Source organism: Salminus brasiliensis, chromosome 15, assembly GCF_030463535.1.
Source record: "Salminus brasiliensis chromosome 15, fSalBra1.hap2, whole genome shotgun sequence".
NCBI classification, from domain to species: Eukaryota; Metazoa; Chordata; class Actinopteri; order Characiformes; family Bryconidae; genus Salminus; species Salminus brasiliensis.
In genome coordinates, this window is record NC_132892.1 from 23,340,509 (window position 1) to 23,364,954 (window position 24,446).

General features: G+C 43.9%; 1 protein-coding gene across 3 annotated transcripts in view; it reads right to left on the reverse strand.

Moving 5' to 3' along the window:
• bcl9 (BCL9 transcription coactivator) overlaps window positions 1–24,446 on the reverse strand; it is a 125,669-nt gene that overhangs the window by 84,218 nt on the left and 17,005 nt on the right. Inside the window, exon 1 of one of the 3 annotated variants that reach the window (XM_072657803.1) lies at window positions 2,048–2,067. The exons of the other annotated variants lie outside the window; for them this stretch is intronic. The gene's annotated coding sequence lies outside the window, so the exon portion shown is untranslated. Of the gene's footprint in view, window positions 1–2,047; window positions 2,068–24,446 lie in introns of those variants that run through there. 3 annotated transcript variants of the gene reach the window in all.

Sequence of the window (24,446 nt, forward strand, 5' to 3'; positions counted from 1 at the left end):
CTGTAAACTGTATGCTGAAACATCAAGCTCTTGTTACTAATTCAAAATGGTCCAATTTTGCAGCTTAATTATCATATATGAACTGTATGGAGAGAAACTGATATGTTTTGAAATGTCAACATATGTTAAAAAAAAGGAAAATTCAACTGTCCATGATGAAGAAAATCACTTCAAACCTCTTGCAGCTTAATTCTAGATATGGACTGTATGGAGAAGACGTGGTGTGCTTTGAAATGCTACCATAGTTTACGTACAGAAAATTCCGTTTTCCATAATCCCATTGTGACATCACAAAAAAAGATGTAAACAGTGCAATTTTGAAGCCTAATTTCCATATATGAACAGTATGGAGAGGAACTGGTTTTGGAATGTAAACATATGCTAAATATTACATCAAATTTGTTAATTTCAAAATGCAAGGACAATTCACTTTTTCATGATCCGGTTGTGACGTCAGAAACAATTCATTCAAAAGGGTCAAATTTTTCATGTATGAACTATATTAACAGGAAGTTCTGAAATTTGTAAACTTGTGTAACATACACTTGTGATGCTTAAGTTTCATATATGGACAGTATGGAGAGGACCTGGTTTTGAATATGCAAGGTACTACATTAAATAAGTTCATTCCAAAAACGCAAGGAAAATTACGATTTCCATGATACGGGCCCTTTAAAATCTCCAGTTCTCTTTTGCACACACACACACACACACACACACACACACACACACACAGATTCACTGTTTCACCTTCTCCATGCCTCGTTCCCTTCTACCCCTATTCAGTTTCACTCAGTATGCGTGTGTGTCTGTGTGTGTGTGTGTGTGTGTGTGGCAGCTGATTCCATTCTGAGTTTCTGAAATGTCTCCTCCGTGCACTATTCCTGTCGTCATCCTGCCATTGCAGGCACAGTAATCGGAAGCCGAGCAATGCGCTGTGACTCCAACCTGCAAGCAAGCTGTTCTCCCGTTCACTAACAATGGCTATTTGCACACACACACACACACACACACACACACACACACCAAAGAGCCTGTTCCTAATTGGTTTTAAATACCTGTTTTCTTGTGTAATATGTGATTTCATGCTTAGCCTTACAAGGCTGTTCTCAAAAAGCAGCAGGTGCCGGAGGCTCTCGAGGCAAAGGAAGGCTAATGTAGACGGCTAACTGGTTTGTGTGTTCCACAAGTAACCAAAAAAACCCAAGTCTGACCTCTTTCCTTCTCTCTCCTGCTCTCTCTCTGTCTCTCTCTCGCTCTTTCACACTTAATAAACTTGGTCAGACTTAACATAATCAGCACTGTTAAAAGGCAGCCTTAGGTAGGCCTAAGCCATGATACGCTTCTTTGAATGGCTCAAAACCCCAGCAGTTGCACTCTGGCCTACAGGGTTGAGTGACAACTGCAGCCACCCACACAGCGCTGTCAGTCAGAGCCATAATGCCTTGAGGGCGGCCATTTTGAAACTCCGCCTGAACCCCCCCTCCCGACGCTCCCCTTCTGCTATCATACAAGGATAATATGCAGGCTTATGAGACCAGTATCCCTGCTAACCAGCTGGGTTTCATTTGTGCTGGAACAAGCCTGATCCGGATCCTGCACCTCCCACATTGGATTTGGACCCCATTCTGGTGGATCCCACGCCTGATTCACGTGTGAAACAAATTGAAAAATCATATTTTCAAGGAAAAAAAATCTCATTATATCCCTTTACCTGAAGTAGCATGCTGGGCTCCCAAGTGGGGCAACTGTCTAAGCGAGTTAATTCCCCAGTAATGCTACAGCTATCATTAAGTGTACGGTTGATCCTCGATTTGGTCACTGTCTAAAGCTTCTTCCAGACATGAAAGGTAACCCAGAACTTTTCTGGACGTTACCCGGATAAGCTGTATGTGCAAGCGTGAATGTTTGCATCATTTGTACCTGACATTACCTGGACTTTATCCTGCAAGCCCCCCTAGTACAAAGTCCGGGTAATGTCAGAGTAAGCCCATGTGTGAAAAGAGCAGGTAATTTCCAGGAGAATTCAGAGTGGGTCATGCCGTACCTCATGCACACACTACACAGGTGCCTCCCCTTGGCTGGACGGGATTCTCCGGACCTTTTCTTGAGTTCATATGTGAAAACGGCTTATGGGGAGCTTTATTTTTGTATATACGCGTGGGTTTCCTCTAGGAGCTCCAACAGCCCCTCACTTCCCAAAAACACACATGGCAGGTGAATTGACCACGCTAAGCTAAATGTGTGAGTGAATGGGTGAGTGTACTCTGCGATGGACTGGCGCCCTGTCCAGGGAGTACTTCTGCCTTGTGCCCAATGATTCCAGGGATCCACTGCTACCCTGCCCGGAAGGAAGCAGATAAGAAGATAATATTGTTGTTGGATGTTCTCAACATCCGCAGTTAATCCGCTGTGCACCACCCTTCAACAACTTCTACATCTATTAAAGTTTTCTATGTCAATCAACATTTTGCGATCACGCCATTAAATCGACCCCAAAATCAACTGATTCAGATGACCTATGGCTTGGAATTTACACCGGCCAATCCAAAGTCTTCTCCAGGCCTTAACAGACAGTTAGCAGACTCAGCTGACTGAGTTAATAGGCAAGTCACATTCTCATTTCACCTTGTTCCTTTAAACGTGATCAAGGCAGCAAACCCTGATTCAAGTTTTATTCCGGAAAATCCACACCAGTGGAATGTGAAGTAAGCTCGAACTTGATGCCTATTAGCTCTCTCGCAGCGATGCATTGTACTGCACGCTTTCTCTGATGCGTGGTGGCCTTAGTGCACCTTTTTAATGCTGCACATTTTCCACACTCATTTTGACCTGCCAGAAATTCACTGTTCCGGAATCTGATAATTTACAAACGAACCACTGCTAACCAGTCTCGGACGTGCTCTCACATTATAAACATCATCAAACCGCCACCCCACGTTGAGCATCATTGTGCTGAACTGCCTGATGAACACACGCCAGACACTGAAAACTTGAGAACAATGCCTCCCATCACGTAGACTGGCTCTCTTGTAAAAGCACACTCATACCACACGCACTCATTTTTCAAAACCTAAAGGACAAGTTGTTGTCGCCGGTCAAATTCACATTCATCACGCCGGACTAAGAAAGTGTGATTGCAATTACTGTCAGTGGCAACACCATCAGCTCATAAGCGTCAGCGAAGGAACCTGTTGACCTCGGCGCAACTGCAATCCATCATGCTGCAGTTAGAGAATCAATTAGCTGTCATCGCTACCAGACACGTTGAAACGGGAAACGCAACGCTGTCAACAATAACAACGACGGACCGTGAATGGAACACTGTAACACTTCAGCGCCTGGTTGCGTCAAACCACGTCCTGAAGCCGTAAAGTCGCTGCAAAACTAAAAACGCTCATGCCACTGAGCTACCACCGTTAGGATGGTCTTCAGCTCGTTAAAAGGAATCCTGACCATCGCTATCTGCTATGTAGGTGATTAGTGTGCATGCTAACATGCTAGTTTTGGGGCTAATGTTGGCAGTTAAGCCATGTTAATGAAATTCAACTTTCTGGAAATTCCAAGTAGACGCCTATTGATGAAATCCATCTGGTTCAAGTGGCTACAACCATCAAGTGGTTCCAACTTTCAGGCAGTTGCTGGGCTGTTGTTACATGGTCAATAAGGGTGAAACTGCTTTTCTAAGGTGGTTGCTATGGTGTACCAGGTGGTTGCAAGGTAGTTGCTAGTTAATTGATAAGATGTTGCTAAACAATTGCTAGGGTGTTGATATGTGCTTGCTAAGTAGCTGCTATGGTATCTCAGTTGGTTGCTATGGTGTCTTAGGTGGTTGCTTAGTTGGGTCATTGTGGCATAAAAAGGGTGCAGAAACATTTGCAGCCTATTAGTATAAGGAAAAAAGGAAAACAGAGAAATACCATCAATGTTTGTTGACCTGACAGGTGTTTCTGATGATCTCAAGTTTGGTGTAGTCAGTTATTTTGGTTATATGAGGCATGAGGCAATTTCTGCAGATCCTCTCATCCTGTGGCTTAAAATTTTTTTTGAATATTGATACTTTTCAGAGTATTGTATCCAAGCTGGCCTATAGGCCTCATAGAGGAAGTAACGTACAATCTGATAGTTATTAGAGGTTTACTGAAGGCCTAAGTGTCCACCTAAGGCACGTGACAAGCTTAAGGAACTCGAGAAAACAATTAAGGGGAACCCTACATTTTTTTCCAACTCAGCTCAAGTCTAAGTGTTCCTTAAGGTTTTTTTTTTTCCTTAAGTGTTTTCTCAAGGGACATTTTTTACCAAAATGTTTTACAGAGCTGTGCCCAGGTCCGAGTTTCCTCAGTACATGCTTTGGCTTCTACCTACTAGAAAAGTGGAACCTTTATGTCGGAAACTATGCGAAGGTTAAAAAAAAAAAACTATGAGGGTGAAGGAGAACATTTTTACATTAAAATGTAGCTCTAAGTAGTTCTGGCACCAGATTAGATTCTTCGGATTCCATATCGTCTGGCCATGGTATATCTCGCTTAAGAGAGGAAAAAAAACAGAAAGGGAAAAAGGAAGATAGGACAGTGTTTCAGTGTCTCTCTTTCCTACTTCTCTCCCTTTCCCTTAAAGGATCGCATGTGTCCACAATGAGGCCTCTGTTCGAACGGCAGGATAAGCTCCGCTCTCGTCAATGAAGAGGCTCTCAGAGAAAATCGACAAAAATTAGAGACACTCCTCTAATGAGTCCTCTTCCAGTCTGTTCTGCAGAGGTGGGCAGAGTGGCTTAAAACCAGCCTGAAGTTAAAAGGTTGTTATGTGAATGAAATGAGTAAACTGCAGTGAAACTATTAGCATCTATTAGCGCAGCAACTAAGGCTTGTTAGCCGCTGTTCCTCTCTTTTTGACATGATGTTTAAAAGCAGGAGGTGTAGAGCAGTCCAGGTGCTGTCACCAATGGAACAGAATAAAATTAAACCCAAAATGCCCATTTTACACCAGAAGCAATGCAGCATTCACTGCAAGCTAGACCTATTTCACCCTTATGTGCATTTCATTGATGATAGAGAGCTTTCTGGGTAAGTTAGTAGACCTTGCAGTGGTATTTATTCTATTAAAGGTGCAGTATTATATTATATATTATATAATATAATACATATATGCATATATATTATATTATAGTTTATATTATATTTTTTCTTATGTGACTGGCTGGGGTGGAAAATGCTCATTATGTTATTTAATGCTATTTACAACCCCGTCACGCTGAATTTCCTTTTATAGTGGGCCTGTGATGAAACCAAAAAAAAGGTCTGCTTTGATTGGCTGGTTCACATCACCCCTGCGTCCCACAGAAGCCTCATAGCCTAGTATAGTATAGCATAGCATAGCATAGCATTGTATCAAATATATTGTAATTTGTTTTTTAATTATTCCCAAGTCAGCTCTTCTCTTGTTGGCCAATGATTCACTTGTTTCAGCTTTTTATTATCCTCACTTACCATAGATAGTAGCTGTTGCATTTAACCTCAAAAAGCTTTTATTAGTGGGTTGGGTGTAGGTAAATTTTGGCAGGCCAGTTTTTTGGTCCGTTTTACAGCTCTGCTTCAATAGTGGTTCGTCTATCAAACCATGTTTGAAATTCACGCTGTCACTCCCATGTGCTGAACTGTCATTATTCATCTATGCATGTTTAAGGCAAAATTTTTGTTTTTCCATATTCTTTAGAGATGGATAGATTGATCAGCTATGTACTGGTGTCAGCTGGTCTTCAGCTGATTAGATCATACGATCAATATTTTGCACATTGATGCAGCTTTGCCCGAGGTCACAGCACACAGAGTTTTCTTTGTCAACCTCTAGATGGGAATAAGGACCTCACTGAAATCTGTAGAATGTCTATAGACAGTCACCAGTCTGATGGGGGAAGCAGAGTAAAGACTTTCAACACCACTAACCCGGATGCACACTGAGAAAACAGCCCAGTACAGTGAGTATTAGAACACAGCAGAGCTAGCAAACACTGCTAGCAACACTTTTAGCTCCACAGTACAGCACAGCACTGATGGGTTCATCTCTAGTATTCCTCCCGCCTGTTTCTTTACCACATTAGCGGTAACCATTAGCTACCACAATGTATAGCCTATATGAGCACATTAGTACTGTAGGGTAAGACTACTGTAGGCTATGTAAGCATACCTAAACACTTCAGTATTTGCCCACCACTCCCAACCATGTTTGCTTATACGTTTCCTCACACTTGAACCCATTCACTGTCGAGCCGCGTGAAGAAATCCTCATTAAATTCTGAAGACGTTCAATTCTTGATTTGAGTGAGAATCCCGACCTGAGTACGTAGAGTCTGGAAGCTGTTTCTAATCAGGCAGCTCACGTGGTCTTCCTCAAGGTTAATGAAGTGTTAGCAGAAGCTGGCCTTTTACGTTGACCTCAGACCAGCTTTGCAGCTTGTTTAAGGTGGTTAATGGCAGACGCGAACGGAGACGGCTAGTCCTGGATCGGCGCAGACGGACGATTTCTGCCAAAAGCGGTTAATGTGGAGTATCAGAGGCAGACGGGAGTACTGAGATTAGTCGCACCACATCTATCACGCTTCTGATCAGTCAATCTATTCCTATTAGCACAGAACCCACAGAAGAAGGGAAGGGAGGATGTGAAGGAGCACAAGGCACAAAGGTAAAACAGAGAGAGAGAGAGAGAGAGAGAGAGAGAGAGAGAGAGAGAGAAAATGGCCTCGAGTTCAAGGTTTGTAGACCTTGGGTCGGAAAAACAAGTGTTTGGTGTGGGGCACGAAGGTCAGTCTGTGTGTGCATGTAGGGGTGAAAGCAGGTAGACTCAGTGGCCTGGAGCCTGATCCTAGCCCTCCATATGTTGCTTGTCTCTCTCGCTCTTTCTATCTCTCTCTCTCTCTTTCTCTCTCTCTCTTAGCTAGCTGTATTTCAAGTGGTCATAATGCTAAGCAATGGTAATGCTCTCTCTCTCTCTCTCTCTCTCTCTCTCTCTTCCTCTCTCTCTTTTTTGCTCTTTAAGACCAAGTGACTGAAGGCCAGAACTCTGTGAGACAAGGTCCAGGTATAGACTGGGGTGCAAGAGAGAGAGAAAGCGAGAGACAGAGAGAGCGCATGAGAGAGAGACAGACAGACAGAAAGAGAGAGAGATAGGCCAAGTTGGCAGAATGAATGGAGAAAGCTGGAGGAGGGTTGATGTGGGAGTTTGATAAATTGTGTGCATTTTGCAGTGTGTGGGTGTTTGTTTTGTGCATGCGTGCGAGCGTGTGTGCATGCGCTGATGTCTGTGAGTCTGTGTGTGTGTGTGTGTGTGTGTGTGTGTGTGTGTTTCTGATTGCCCAAGGCAGAAGAGAGGCAGAAGCAGGCTCTTGCCAGTTCAGCAGTGAGTGAGGGTGAATTATTTAGCTTTACTGTGCTGGACACACTCCCAGTGAAATGCCCTGACTGGTCGTGTGTGTCTGTTTGTGTGTGTCTCTTATTTAATGTCTTAGTAAAATGCTCATGTTAGCAAACAAAAACACTCACTTTACACTGACTGTATGGGATCTATACATTCACTGAGCACTAAACTTGGGCAGGGCCTCCTTTTGCTCTCAAAACAGCCTCAGTTCTTCATGGCAGGAATTCCACGAGATGTTGGAAACATTCCTTTGAGATTCCGGCCCATGTTGACTGCGAATCTCCAATTCTACCACATCCCAAAGGGGTTCGACTGGATTTAGATCCGGGGACTGGGCAGGCCCCTAAAGAACACTTAACGCATTGTGATGTTCGTGATGTTCACAAAACCAACTTGGGCTGTTATTTGCTTTGTGACATGGTGCATCATCATGCTAGAAGTAGCTGTTAGAAGATGCACAGGGCTGGCAACAAGACTGTGGCATTTATTGGTGATTGGTTGGTATTTTAATGGGTCAAATGTGTGTCAAATAAACCTTCACTTAATCACTACACTACCTCCACCAGCATGGACTGTTGACACAAGGCAGCTTGGGCTCCATAGATTCAAGCTGTTGGTGCCCAATTCTGACCCTACCATCTGTGTGCCTCAGCTGAAATCCTGATTCATCAGATCAGGCCAAGTTTTGGTGAGAGAGTCCCCAGAGTAGCCTCAGCTTTCTGTTCTTGGCTGACAGTAGTGGAAATCGAGGTGGTCTTCTGCTGATGCTTACCTGCATACCACATCTGTGAGCACACCAGTCTGATCACTCTTCTTTAAGATCTCTCATCAATGAGGCATTTCTGTCCACAGAATTGCTGCTAATTAGATGTAGTTTTCTTTCTTACACCATTCTGAGGAAACTCGAGACTGAGACTGTCATGCTTCAACCGTCCCATTCTGATTGTTAATATCAACATTGTCTAAAGTTGTTGGCCTGTATCTGCATGATTTTCTGCACTGCACTGCTGCCACACGATTGGCTGATTTGATCACTGCATATTCGTGTGATCTGTACTCTCTTTGTACTGTCCATATAGAGTCTGTGTACTCTCTATATACTATAGGCTATTCTGAAAGAGCGTTCTCTCATAAGTCCAAGCCTATGAAAAAGATAACATAAGATTCCAAACTTATTTGTTAATCACATCCCCACCCAATACATCCTCTGATGGCTTTAGAACAGTAATAAACTGGAAAAGAGCAAGACGCCAATCGATAACGCACACACGCGAAACACCCACCAACAAATTGGTAGAAGCTTGGACTTTCCCTTTTTTCCAGAGAAATCCACCTCTATTTATAGGATAAGCAGCTTTCCCCCCTCGACAGCTTGACACACCGTGACGTCTCTGTTTTGGCGCTTTCGTAGAACGTGTGTGTATGTGTGTGCTTGTGCGTGTGTGTTCACAGCTGCGCGGCAAATGCCTCACAGCTGGAGGGACAGTGTGTGAGGCTATAATCCTTGATCATGCCCAAGCACACACGTGCGCGCGCACACACACACACTCATTCGCCCCCACTCTTGTACCATGCATGCTGTGTATGGGGTGCATTTGTGTGTTTGTGTATAATCCATGCCTCCTCGCTCATCTGTATCCGCAACATGCTTCAGTCACCAGCATCTGTGACTCAGTGTAGTGCACCTAAATATTTCTTGTTATATAGTCTATATAGTAGAAATCTAGTCTCTAACACACTCATTAAGCAATCTTAGTGATTTTGAGTGTGGCATGACTGTTAGTGCCAGACGAGCTGGTTTGAGAATTTCCAGGGAGGTCAACAAACAAGGGCCAGCCTGTCTGAGCTGACAGAAAGGCTAGAGCAACTCCAGGTAACCACTCTGTACAATTGTGGTGAGCACAAAAGCACCTCCGAGTGCACAACATGTCCATCCTTAAGGCAGATGAGCTACAACAACAGAAGAAAGACCAAGTCGGGTTCCACTTCTATCAGCCAAGAGCAGAAAGCTGAGGCTGCAGTGGGCAGTTGAAACCTGGAGAAACGTAGCCTGGTCTGATAAATCTCGGTTTCTACTGAGGTTCACAGATGGTGGGGTCAGATTTTGGCACCAACAGCATGAATCTGTGTAAACAACCTGCCCTGTGTCAGCAGGCCAGGCTGGTGAAGGTGGTGTAATGGTGTGGGGAAGATCTTTTGGCACACTCTGGGCCTGTTAATACCATTCAATCATCGCTTGAATGCCCCAGCCTGTGTTGTGAGCCTGTGAGTGTTGTTGCTGACCATGTGCATCCCTTCATGACCACAGTTTACCCATCTTCTAACTGCTACATCCAGCATGATGATGCACCATGTCACAAAGTCATTTCAAACTGGTTTCATGAACATGACAACGAGTTCAGTGTTCTGCAGTGACCTGCCCAGTCACCGGATCTGAATCCAATAGAAATCCTTTGGAATGTTGTAGAATGAGAAATTGTGGGAAGCGATCCTGGAAAATCTGCAGAACTTAACCAAGTCTACATGGGCCGGAAGTAATGGTTCCAACATGTTGTGGAATCCATGCCATGACAAAATGAGGTTTTGAAAGCAAAGCAAACACTTGTGGAACACCATAGGCTCTTGCATCCCCTTATCTCTTGAAAATGCTGTCGATTACTTAAGTAAGACTAAAAAAAGCTAGGAAACAAATGCTAGAAGGTCGGACACATGCAAATGTGACAGAAATACAAAAACAGTACAAACTAAAACGCTAATTGAGCTAGGCTTCAGATAAAGTGCATTTCCTTAGATGGCCCAGACTATAACTTTCCAGCTTGGGATATTCATGTCAGCACTATACAATAGACGCAACACTTCATAACTACAACAACGCACTGCACAGCTGTGTCTATTAGCAGGAACTGTTATTACATTAACGTGAGGTGGATTTGAATAGGATTACCATTACTGAGAGATCTCCGGCTTCAGCTTACGGAAGGTAATTCACTCTGGAATTATTACTGACAAACTGTTAAAAAAAAAAACAACCAAAAAAACAACTACACTGCAGATTTGTACAGGATTAAAATGTAAAGATCTCCCCAGTAATCACTTAGATTACAGTACCTCCTGAAGTAAAACTAATCCAGCTTGGATACGGCCTAATGTAGCACATTAGCACGTTTACTGATAAAATCCACGATAGGTGAAGTAAACAAACGAAGCCTGTAAGTCACTTAAAGCTTGTACGATGTGTGCTTTTGGAATGGAAACATGTCAACAAACAAACAAACAAAGCAACCCAAATACAAATAAGATAAGTACTGGACACTTTCGGAGGGAACAAATATTTGGACTGAACCTGTTATTTGCGCCTCTCCAAATAACGCGTTGGTATTCAGGAACAGCCCTAGTGTGTAATTCTCCAAGCCATTCAATATGTGTGCTTTCAGCTCACTGTACCAAACCCGCTCCATAGGAATGGCCCTGGTGTGACTGTAACAATATCTCATTAGCGGGCCGAGTGAAGGCGGTAGCTGCGGAGCGGGAGATTGAGATGAAGCATTTCTGACAGTTAGTACAATCGTATAACAGTTTTACTTAAGCACTTATAGGGTGTGAGGAAAAATCTCTCCGTCTCCCTCTCCGTCCGTCTTTCTCTCTCTGTTGGAGTCATCCATATTCCAGGAGCTGTGAGCAACACCCCCCCCCACCACCACCAACACACACATCGACACACACACACACACTTCTGGCCCTGCTCTGGCTGGGTTGCTATGGAAACAGCAGCAGACAGGTTCTCACGTCCCTTCCTTCAGATTCCTCCTGGCTCGTAGAGCATTTATATTCATACACACACACACACACACACACACACACACACACACACTAATGCACAGTCTCAGCCACACACAAACGTGTCCACAAACATGCTCAGAACTGCCAAGCACACATATCAACATATTGATTCTCGCCGAGAGTCGTGCGTTTGGCTGAAAAAGCATCAAGAGAAGCAGAATGACTATTGTGACTCTGATTGGCTGGCAACAATGGAGTGACATCACAATGTCCCTTTATGACATATTTGCATTCCGGCTGCTATCTCTCTCCCTCTCTCTCTCTCTCCATCTCTCTCTCTCTCTCTCATATACCCACGCAATTACATTGATTTTCCTTGATGATGGCCACCTCACAGCGCCCACATCGGCCTGTTTGGTTGCGTCTGGCCATCATCATCCCGTCCAATAACCTGGCGTAGCTAGACTGAGGGGGAAGAAAATAATAATAAAAAAAAAACGAGCCTCATTAGTATGCGCCGCCGGAAAAGCCAGTGACGGAGGTGTCATATTTGTCATAATTAATATCAAACATCGTAGTCAATGACTCATACATGAAATCAATGGGGATGGTGCAATAATCCACTCTCTCGTTATCTCGCAGTCTGGTTTTATGCCGTCAAGGTGCTACGGAGAAGCTGAGGAAGAGAGAGAGAGTGAGAGAGAGAAGTAAAAAGAGAAAGAGAGCTAGAGAAAGACAAACAGAGAAAGAGAGCTAATGGTTTATTTTTCTCTTTCTTCTCTCGCCTTCTCAAACTCATTTAGCTGGATAAGAATCAGCAGCGAAGAGACGGAGCGCTGCCCCTTTCTTTTTTCCCCTCTGTTTGAATGTAAAGAGGAGAATGGATATGGTGAATAATATTGCTTTCTCTCTCTCTCTCTCTCTCTCTCTCTCTCTCTCTTTCCCTCTCTCTCCCTTGTTGATGTCGGACTCGGAATACTAACCAGCCTCTCAGCACATACACAATAAGCGGCACATCGTCGGCTCGGAAATTAAGATGGACAGACAGAGGGAACGAGGGAGAATAAGAGAGAGAGAGAGAGAATGGGGGGGATGGTGATTTTAGAGTAAGCAAAGCTGTTTTTTGGGCTAAAGGCTTGGATCTTGTTTCATTCTACACTCTATGTGTGTGTGTGTGTGTGTGTGTGTGTGTGTGTGTACACGTGTGTACACGTGTGTGTGTGTGTGTATGTATGTCAGTGCATTGCATCAGCCAGGTTTCTATACATTAATCCACACAGGGCCTGCTGCACCAGAACAGAACAGAAAGACAGAAAAGTCAACCGAAGACCTTTGTAGACACTCAACCAGCACACGGAAAGGATCTGTAGAAGCTCATGTGCTTTCAATCTACGAGATACAGAAACACACACACACACACACACACACACACACTAGTATGTGTATAAGGCACACACTTACAATTAGACGAGTTTCATAAAAATCGGATCTCTTCGCTGGTTGTTTTGCATCGTTTAGAAAGTTGGACCCTGCCTTCCGTCGGGCTTCACTGGAGTAGCTATCACAGTTCAGTCCAACACACTTCACTGCGGTCCCCATAAAACACACTCCGTGTCCTAAATCATCGCACCAGTAAGAGGCCTACTTTCTTTCTCTGTCCCTCCACTTTTCCCCCCTTGTCTACGCTGTATGTCAAAAGTTTGTGGACACCCCTTCTAATGAATGCATGTGGCTACTTTAAGTTGCGCCCACTGCTGACACAGATGTGCAAATGCACACACACAAACACACACACCGTCTGTCAAGTCCTTGTAGAGAAGTACTGCCAATAGAATAGGACTCTCTGGAGCATGGAACATGAACCTATTGGCAGCACGCCAAATGGCAGGCATGGGCTAGAGGGGTATCTCACTCTATACGATATCTTTGGGATGAGTTGGGGAGTAAGAGATAAGGTGGGGTGGCTTTCATCCAACATCCTGACCTCACTAACGCTCTTCTCGCAGAATGCAATCAAATCCTCACAGCAATGCTCAGCTCAAGTCAAGTCAAGCTCCAGAATCTAGTAAAAAGCCTTCCTTGGACAGTAGAGACAGTTACTCCAACAAAAGCATGATAAACTCTTATTTTAATATCCTTGATTTTAGTAGAAACAATGAATGAGCCAGTGTCCAAATACATTAGTCCTGGGTTTTCTGTTTCAGTGGTTCTTTAAATACAAGAAAATCCTTGTAGCGGTTCTTTATAGAACTATTTAGTTACTGATCTTCACAGCAGAACTGAAATGTGTTCCACTGTTAAGAGTCGAAAACCCCTTTTTTCAGTCTTACATAGAACCATTTTTGCTTACAAACATTTCCATAAAACCCACTGCAAACTACTCACACTTTCTCCTAATACCAACCATCGCTGGAGTAGCTAATACAGTTTAGTCCAACACACTTTACTCTGCAGTCCCTACAAAACACCCTCCGTGTCCTAAATCGCACCAGTAAGAGGCCTACTTTCTTTCTTCTTTCCCCCTTTTTTTGGCTTTTCTTTCTTCCTCCATCCCCTCTTTTTGTGTCTGCAACATTGAGCCCATCTGGGATGGGCCGCCTTGGTTGTCATGGCGACACTCCCCACCGGGTCGTCCCATTGGCCGGGGGACACGGAGCGGTGTGTGTATGTGTGTGTGTGTCTGGTGTCGGACGCGGCCGGTTTGTGTCCTTTGGGACGAGAGAAAGAGGGGGGGCAGTGAAGCTTCATGCAATGCAAATATGGCACCTTTGAACCAGGGACGCCAACCAAACATAGCTGCTTTGGAGGGGGGTGACGTAGTGGCTGGGCTCATAATGAGCAACGGCAGCTGGAGACGGACAGCTAAGCAGCTCGATCGCTAACACTCTTCTTTTAACGGTGGCTTGCAACTTTAAGTAGAAGAAAAAGTTTCTACTAAGCATCTGTTTTCATAGTCCAAACAGACCCTCTATTACTGCTCAGGTTGCCATAGGCATGTTTTCCACAGACTGAATAAATGCACAATATATAACAGAAGGAACCTCAGCTTCTCACATTCTCATCATTAATGTTTTAGAACATTCCATCCTAGAGGTCTTTGGCCATTTTCAGTCGCTTGTTTTTATTTATGTTTTTATATTATGTTGTTTTTTCTCCTCCATGGAACCAAAAAAGGGATGTGTATATAGCAGTGGTTCTATATACAGTGGTCTTCATGCACCCAAGACTGTCCTGAATTTTTGACCTGACCACGTGGAGGTCACCGAGGACCAGTTTGAGAACCACTGCTGTTCACGCAGCGATCAGCCATGTCCCCCTTGTGCCACCACAATAGATCTGACCATTCCAAGCATGGACTCCACAAGGCCTCTGAAGGTAGGTGTCCTGTGGTATCTGCCACCAAGACGTTAGCAGCAGATCCTTAAAGTCCTGTAAGTTATGAGGTGGGGCCTCCATGGATCGCATCAATGAGCCTCAGGTGCCCATGATCCTGTCACCAATTCACCGGTTGTCCATTCATAGGCCAAATGTGGTAGAAACTGACAGCTGCATACTGGGAACACCCCCACTTCTGTCGTCTAGCCATCATAATTTGGCTATTGTCTCAGATCCTTATGCTTGGCCATTTTTCCGGCTTTTAACACATCACTGAACAAACTGTTCACTTACTACCTAAAATATCTTGCCCATTGACAGTTGCCACTGTACATGATTAGGTGATGGAAGGTGTTCATTGTAGAGGTTAAGTGGTCCACAAGAATGAGAAGTCCATTCTCAGGACACCTTCTCTACAGCGGCTCTACAACATCCCACGAAGTTAGCGGTTTCAGAGATGCAACCACCTTATCATGCCCTTTTGGACATCAGCCAAATTGCATCCTTTGTTCATGATCATTGATTTTTGCACTGTGCCACAACTGACTGGTGTGCTCGCTTATTTATACATGCAGCAATGAATAATAGAACATGATTGGAATTTTGTGAAGTTGTCAAAAAGTAGTCTTATAACAACATAAACAATTATAAACAATGCTTGTAAGAAAGTAGACAACATCGTGACAGCATTTTTAATGGAAAGCCCTGTCACATGGCATCAGTGACGTCCTGGGCCGAGTTCATTTCAAACCCGGGGTGGTCCTAATATTCTGGTTGTGTATTTTTGCGGCAAACTACTCACACTTTCTCCTAGTACCAACTGAACTGCTTTCCATCTGCTGGTTCATCCTCCCATTAAAAGAACGCCTGCTAACGCCTGCCCCCTCGGTACGGCAAGCTTTCATCCATTACTAGCCACGTTAGTAGATTTGACGGCACCATCCCTTTAATCTAGAGGGATTACTGTGTAAGAGGTGGCCCCTGCCCAGATTAGCATGATCAGCACACGCCTGGCACGGATCGATCCCAAATAAGAGCGTATTCTATTAATGATGTACGGTGTTAACATGATGAACTGCTGAGCCTTACGGCTCTGATTATTGCACATAGAGAAAAACTCAAAGCCCCTGCATGGCCCAGGAGAGGAGGAGGCCTGTTAACGGGACAGGCTGCTGAGGTTTGGGTTTGGGCTGTATTGCTGGTAGAAGCTGGCCAAAGCTCTCCAAACAATAGCCTTGGATATGAAGGAATTCTTGGGTCCAAGTCATCCAAGACATGTTTGGGGTCCACAAATAGATTTGCTTATGTGGTTTTTAACAACGTATGACATACCGCTTTATAAACATGGACAAAAGTATGGACAGAGTTCAGGCTGCTATTATTTCTAGCAATGTGATGTATATTTCTTCATTTTTTTAATAACCAGAGAGGACTTCTGGGTCTTCAGAGAAGGTTTTTTTTTTATTTGTCATTTTGCTCATTTTTATTCAACAGTATCATGCTTTTCACTCAAATAGAGTGTCTATTTGTACTGACAGTAGAACTAACCTCACAGCCAGCCTCTCCTAGTAAAACGTGTGACTACGGCACACTAACAGAAACTTGGTTTTGGTGCCAGAATCTCTCTGAGCAGGCTGCTGAAACTCTAGGCTTGGGGGGCCAAATCATATAAATTTGGTTGAAAATATAAATTGTGTTTAAGCTACTTTTAAAAGGTATTTGTGATTGTTTTAGCAGTCTACCGTTAAATCGCTAGTTTTCAGCTAATATATGGAAGAGCCTGAAGGCTATTCGTTACCCCAAAATGATCAAGGGGATTGCATGTGTAATTAGCTACACTCAATATCCAGGCTGTTAAACACATTCTGTAACATTACGTTTCTGTGGTTTCTGTGATCTTACTTTTAGGTGGCTAATTAGCTAGCTAGATCGTAGGGCAATATTTTTACATGTAGCTACATTTCCTTTTACACTGTAAAATAGCGTTGCATTCAGACGCAGCATTTCACAGCATGCATCACTTGGTAAACATGCTAAACAAGTTTACATTAGGGTTAAAGCTGAAATTGTGCAACAAAGCTGCCAGTTTTACTCTTTTTTTGGTGGAGAACAAGAGTTCAATCTATAAAACGTCATTTTTTTTGGTGGTATCTAGGTAAATACAACTAAGCAAGGTCTCCCACTGGTAGACTTCACTGGTAAAATTAAAGCCCCAAAGCGCCAAGTTAACCACCAGAGCCATCATGAACTAATGGGACCATTTTACTCCAGGCCTTCTGGAAGATACGATGTGTTGAAAGCATGAAAAATGGGCAAGCATAAGTATCTCCACCACATGACCTCTAGACCACTGGGTCAAAGCATCTGCATTACATCAGAAAAGTCTTGTAGGATGTTCCTGGTATGCAGTGGTCAGTACCTACCAACAGTGGTCCACGAAAGTACAACCGGTGACCTGGCAACAAGGGCCTGGACACGTAAAGTTGGATATTTATGGTCTGAACTGAGGGCCTAGATCCTGTAGTCAAGGTTCCCTTCTCATTCAGTGTCAGAAACCACAGAAGCAAGTCCTTCTGAGATTACTTAACACTAAGTGGTGATTTGGGCATGAAGTGTGCACAGTGCTAATTGGTGGAGTGTGATCTTCCATTAATTGTTAGCTACATTAACTTCATAGCTCCAGTGCAAAACTAAAGAAGCAACCTTCCTGCATCAAACTCATCATGGTGAGCTGACTACATTCGGAGGGATTTTTCATCAAACTATCCCTGAGACTAAACTAAACTGAGACAGATCAATCATGGCAATGCAGCGTTCCCAAGATCTGGAGATGGTTGTGAGATCATTGCTAGCAGTGTGACCATAGCAGTCAAGGTCAAAGCCGGGCCAACTTCAGAGCACCAAGGATGGACATTTTTGGCTGTATGATAAAACAGGACGAGCAAAAGAAGACGAAAAAAGGAGAGAGAGAGAGAGAGAGAGAGAGAGAGAGAGAGAAAGAAAGAAAGGAGGGAGCGCTCCTTGACGGTCAGTGCTGACACTCCAATACTGGGCAAGCGCTGAGAGCTTTTCAGCTACAGTGGAAACGCTATTGATCGCAGCGCTGTCCTGTGCTGAGGCGCTCTCAAAAAACGCTTTGTCTTCCTTTATTTAGCCAGGCCAGAGAGAGAGAGAGTGTGTGTGTGTGTGTGTGTGTGTGTGTAGGAGTGAGAAAGGGAGAAAATGTGTGTATTTAAGATGGCGCGAGGGAGTTATGTGTGGGTGGCTTGGCCTGTGTGTGTGTGTGTGTGTTAGCAGGGGAGGATATACAGAGAGAAAAGCAGACAGGAGAGAAGAGGGCAAAAGGAAAGCTGTGTGTATGAGTGGGAGTAAGTGAGAAGGAGAAGGGGAGGGGTATTTCACTAAGTGGAGTCTTGGGGCATTACGTTATCATATTATAAAATGAACTTTAATCACCCATATCATATATATTAATGATGAACATTGAGGAATTCTCAATGCTGGAATTAATTAAACAAATTAAAACGTAATGGAAGCCCCCCTCCCCCCCATCTCAATTCACTGACTGCAAACTGTGCCAACCAACGGCTAGTAGGACACGCTCATAGAGAATCCCACTAATATACAAGTGCTCTGGATCTATTCTCCAAATGTATTCCTACTCCAGTGGCTTTCAACTAATTGAGTCGTAAAACATGAACAGATTGAAAACACACATATTGTATGGGCAGATGCGTCAGTATTTGCTCTTTGGCTATTACTATGGCTGCGCATTGCAAAGCACACCTGATCAGCCACCTGAGACACCATACCACCTGTCTGGGATACCATAGCAACTGCCTAGCAACCACTAAGCAACAGTATTGCAACCACCTGAAATACCATAGCAATACTATAGCAATCACTATGGGCTCTTTGTACTGATGGGCTTTTGACCATTGCCATGAAGTACGGAGGGGCTGGTCCATTCTTGGCTTTGTCGCAAAGCCTAGCAAATACCTTGAAGCCGAAAACACTTAAGCTGTGCCACCATTCTGCGTTCCTTCAGGAAACACCCTGTTTTAGTTGTAAAAGTATTTCAGTTAACACATGTTGTGTTCTTTCACCAAGTACAGAGAAATGTGTGCTGGTAGTTAGAGGTGGGCAATAAGGCAAAATACCTAACAACCCATTCCCTATTTCATTAACACCTATTAGTACCTTAAGCTGCACTACCTATTACCTAAGTTTAATGATTTTTCCCTAAGATGTGTTGCACTAGATGTGATTAACCCGGACCAACTCTGCTCTCTCTGCAAAGAAACCCACAGTTGGTCAGATTCTGTCTTTAAAGAGTGAGTAAACCTAATATTTTTAAATTATATAAAAAAAGTTTGGTCAGATTTGAACATCTGTCCCATACTGATACAATTCTCTAAAGCAATAATCTATATTCTCACTCTGGCTTTCAAATTGAACTCTGGCCTCCCAAAAGAAAGCATTGGGCACCCCTGAACTACAGGTAAGCACACTAGTGGTGTTTTCACAAACTACACTTCCCAGCATGCCCCCATAATGAATTCTAACCCAATAAGAGTTCAGAGTTAAAAGAGTCGCTCCTTGCTCTGTCTCTCTCCCCTTCCATGGCGCGAGAGGCTTTGATGTTTCACTAATGCACTGCTGTGCTACTAGCCCAAAGAACAAGAACAGACACACACACACACACACCACCCTGCCTCACATACACACACACTGAAGTCAAACTCAGCACTGTATACATACATCAGTCTACATGCATCAGTCTCTGCCTCCACAGCCCACTCACAGTTTTGTACCAAATGCAGACACACACACACACACACTGTGTGTACACAAACACCACATATTAAGATCAAGAACGAGGTGGCATTTTATGACCTTTCAGAACTTTCTCTCACTTCAAATAAACCAAGGCAGGAATCACTCAGATATCACTCAGTCATAACGACACCTCCGATTCTCTGAAATGGCAACTTTACAGATGAAGGAAAAAATGTAATGGGAAAATAAATGTAACAAGACGTCAAAATCTGGACCTTTTCTATTGGTCCACTCATTGGTCCTGCCAACAATTCAGTGATATCCTAATGAGCCTGAATACGAAAATCACAAGTTCTAGAGCGAACAGATTGAAGCATGTTCCAGCCAATGACTGTATAGATCACTGTTTATAGGCAATGGTCCTGTAATTGTAGCCTCTTGCTCTTGATCATACAGATCATGGATTCTTATTATAGTGAAGACTATCAAGGAGAACTGGAGCTCCACTTTGCTGTTACTTCTCCCCGGAGTTTGCTACTCATAGATTCTCCCAAAGGGGTTTCCATAAGCACTGTCCAGAGTAGTCTGCCGAATATATATTTTATATATTTTACATAGATACTCCTGGTATCATTTGGGAAAAAGCTGTGATTTGTCCAACAGTAGGCATTTAGTGCTGATAAATGACACTTATGCTGTTCTATGTGCCCTAGCTTATGTGCCCCCTAGTGGTTGAATATTCAGTTCTGCTGCGTCCATAACTCCGCCTCAATTGATGATGAAAAACAGAGCATTTTCACTCTATGGTGGGTGGCGACCTTATGAATGATAAAGCATGTTCAAGCCTCTGATAGGCTGCTTTCTACTTAAGCCCCGCCTCTGCACGTTAGTTATCGACCCCATAGCATTCAATTTTAGCCTTCTGCATGCTGAGAGAGTTGGAGACACACTAATACTGAGGGTGGATGTACTCTTTAAAAGTCTTTGCAAGGCACGTGGTGTAGCCAACAACTGCATTGTGAGGGGCTGGCGAAATAATCATATGGAGAATACTGTGCCGTGTGCAGTGGACACATACTAAATGACCCTATCATTGTGATGCCACAGCTATCCATGGCTTGAGGTCCACGAAAGCACAGCAAGCCTCTGGGTGGGAGGAACGGCCCTTTCTCTCCCCACCTTCCTCAGTGCAGTCCTAGCTAATGCGGGTGTCTGTTTACTGACATGACTGCATTGGGTACTAGTGTTCTCCTGCAAGCATGTTTATGCTAGACTTCACTCTTACAGGGCTGTGTGATGGGGGAGTCCTAGCTAGTTCTTGATTATTTTAAAAAATCTATATTTCAATCTATGATAAAATGGTTCTATCATGGCCGCATACTGTGAGGAAGCTGGGCTTCAGCCTTCACTGGGTGGCGCAAAGAGACAAACATGGAGTAAATCCTTTATTTTACACATTAACTTTGATAGTACTTGAACAGACAGACAGACAGACAGACAGACAAATAGATAGATTGTCTGTGAGTGTGTGTATGCACGCGTGTGTGTGTTGCCTCTCAATGGAGCAGTCACCAGCACAGCTGCGCAGATGCTGGTGTGATGTGCTAGGCTGAGCATAAGTATTTACTGCCATGCATGAAAGAGAGCACACACACACACACACACACACACACACACACACGCCCCATCGTGCCAATGACCACTGGGACATACTCAGATGTATGAAACTAATCAGTCACACATCAACACACACACACACAAGCATACACCCGCCCTGGGGTGAAACGATTTTAATGTAGTATCGAAAGCCCTCTCTCTCTCCACCAAAAACTGCCACAGTATCTCAGGGTGTCTACATCCTTTCTTCCAAAACATTACACTTATCATTCATTTTGACATGACTTCATCTATTGGGATTTGATCAGATCAGGAAAACGGGCATTCGGCAATAAACATGGAGCCAGAGCCGAACTGCAGTCCATCACTAAGCTTCTACTCACCACCTTTCACCACCTTTACTGTAGTTATCAAGATTGCTACAAGTTCCAAAATGAATTTTAACTTGCCATGGTCGAGGCCTCTTAACGTCCTGCTAGTGATCATGACTGCCTACAGCTGGCAGCTTCTCTCTGTGCCTTTCTGTGTAAGACATTGTTGATAGCACTCCAATACGCGGTACTAAGGGAAAGTCCAGGGTACTCAGCGCCGATCCGAGAAGGATGATCGTAGATGACTAATGTTTATAGGTGAGCACACAAACAAGGAAAACGCCCCTAGGAGGTCAGTTATGGTGAGTTGTTTAGTCATAAGGATCTGAGGTATGTTTGGAGGGGTAAAGGTGAGGCATTCAACCCTAGGAATACTGTTAAGCATGGTGATGGTAGCATCTTTTGCTGCCAGTGGAACTGAAAGATTCCTTGAGATTTTTCAGCATAATCACAAAACATCAGCTGGATGGCTGAAACCTGGACATAATTGGGTGTTCCAACTGCACAGTGATCCCAAAGACGCATCACAGGTGGCTGTGGAATGGATAAAGCAGGCTACCATATCAACAAATTGAACTGCATTCTGTAAAAGACTAAATATCCAGCCAGAAGATTGTTGATGGCTACCAAAAGTGACTAGCCAGGGTGCAACTTGCTAAGGGACATTTAACTAAAAAATCAAAGAAAATTATTGGTTTTCACCAGTTCAGAGAACCCTTTAATGAGGCAAAGAACAAGCATCTAAATGGTTCTTTTGAATTGTCATGGTAAACCTCATAACCCTCTATACACACACAAACTCCATTGATTTATTTCCAACCAATTTTGTAGAAATAAAAAGGTCCTTACTTTGACCACACTCACACATTCACACACAAACAGATTCCGTATTAGATGCTACAGGTGTTGCGGGTAGAACACGGCTGGTGTACTGAAAGGACCCCAGAGTGAATGGCCGCTCTAAGAGTGGGTGGCCTTCACAAATGCCTGAGTATAATAGCCGAGCCACCACACATACACACTCACTTACTCTAGATAATTCCGCTGTTGCTATGGGAGACAAGTCTTAAAAAGGTATGTCTTGGTATTTTGGATGGAGTAAAACTACTTCATGGCTCTTATTTCACTGGCGACTTGTATGGAGCTTCCACCATATACATAAAAAAACCCATAAGCCCAGAAGAATCTGAATCTAGTCCTGTAGATTTATTTCACGTGAGAATTTGTTATTGTGAGGAGCTGTTTTTATAGTCATATCGCCCCCTATTTAGTTTCCTGCAGCTTACTTTGTCATAGTTTCTTCCGAAATCAAGGGTATTAATAAGAGTTTATCTGGCTTTTGTTGAAGTTGAACTGTTTCCACTGTCCAGGCAGGGCTTTCTACTAGATTGCATTCAGCAACAAGAGCATCAGGAAGGGTCAGGATGTTGAACGATCACCATGCCACCTCATCCTCAACTCATTCCATTCTGCGTCAGAATAGGTGCAACTTAAAGTAGCTGAATGCATTTATTAAATATGGTGTCCAGGTATTCCATCACCCTCAAGTCAAGACTGTGTTCTGTGTTTTCATTCACTTTCTTTTATAGGTGAGCTGTATGAATATTCTGTCTTCTAAAGTAGCTAACATTACCCTAATATCCATGCTTTGTTTTGGATTAGCCATGCAAGAAAACAGACACCCAGGCAGGGCAGTGGGGATGTGCACTTCAAGCTACGCCGTAGGGTGCAGCATAGGGTATGTGGCGCAGATTTGACGCAGCAGCATAAATTGGCCTTAAGTTCGTCTCGCTCCAGTATTCCTTTGCCTCTGCTTCTCCAGTTTTATTGCTGTCTTGTACCAAAGACTACGGCTCATTTTAACAGTATCTCCAAAATGGTACTTAGCTGATATTACACACAGTGAACACACATGACGGACCATGTCCCACCCACTACTTAAAGCCTACCCCCATCACAAAATGCTACCAGCACTGCCAGGATGAAGGCAGGTGTATGCTTCTTATATCTGACATGTAAAGCAACACCGTAGCTTCGCAAACTGCAAACACAACTTCATTGGAAAGCTTAACGCGCTTGGAGGAGAACACTAACGGCCAATTCTGGCGGCACCTCAGCTAACAGATACCTGCTAGCGCCGTGCTGAGTGATGGGAAGAGAGGGAGTTTCATCCTACGCATCCACAGAGCGTGAAACCAATTACGCTTTCCTGAACTCCCAGCCACAGCTGGCTGCGGCATTGCAGGAGATCACGCTTGCGAACTCCCGATGACATTAAAGCAAGGTGATACTTGGTAGCTTTATTAGGAAAAGGAAAGTGGCAGTCATGAAGTGCTTTGGACACTACAGCACATCTATACATACACACACACACACACACACACATGCGCCCACGCACACACACACACAAACAGCCTGTCTCTCATTCACAGCAGAGAAGTCATTAGTGTTTTTTCCAGAAGCTTCTGTGGACCAATAAACACCAGCAGTCAAGCAAGACTGATCTGAATTCATCACCCTCTCTCTCTCACCCAGTCTCCCTCTTTCTCTCTCTCTCTCTCTCTCTCTCTCTCTCTCACACTCTCTCTATATATCTGTCTCGCTCTATCCCCTCCCCCACGCCTCGTTTCTCTCTGTCTGTAGTTGTGAGCGGCTCCCTGATGAGTCACCTACCCCTCTGTCATCAGAACACTGGCCACTGCAGAGAGCGAGAGAGAGAGAGAGAGAGAGAGAAGGAGAGAAAGAAAGAGATAGACAGCATCTTTTGCTCTGTCACCTCTACAGTGTCCTCACAAGCCTTTCTATCACTTCCTCTCTCTCTCTCTCTCTCTCTCTCACACACACACACACACACACACACACACAGACTACAAAAACATCATCAGATTTGAAGACGAGCATTTACATTTTTTCCACTCTGCCCATTTCCATCTTTCTCCTTCTCTCCCTCGCACTCTCTCTCCGTCTCACTCTCGCTCTCTCTCTCTCCATCTCTCTCTCCCTCTCGCGCCCTTTCAGAATCAAATTTCTAAGATCCAGAGCGTATCGAATTCGGCGCGTTGCTTTGTGCATAAAGGAGCGGAAGGGAAGCAGAGGAGTCGTCTAAAATACCAG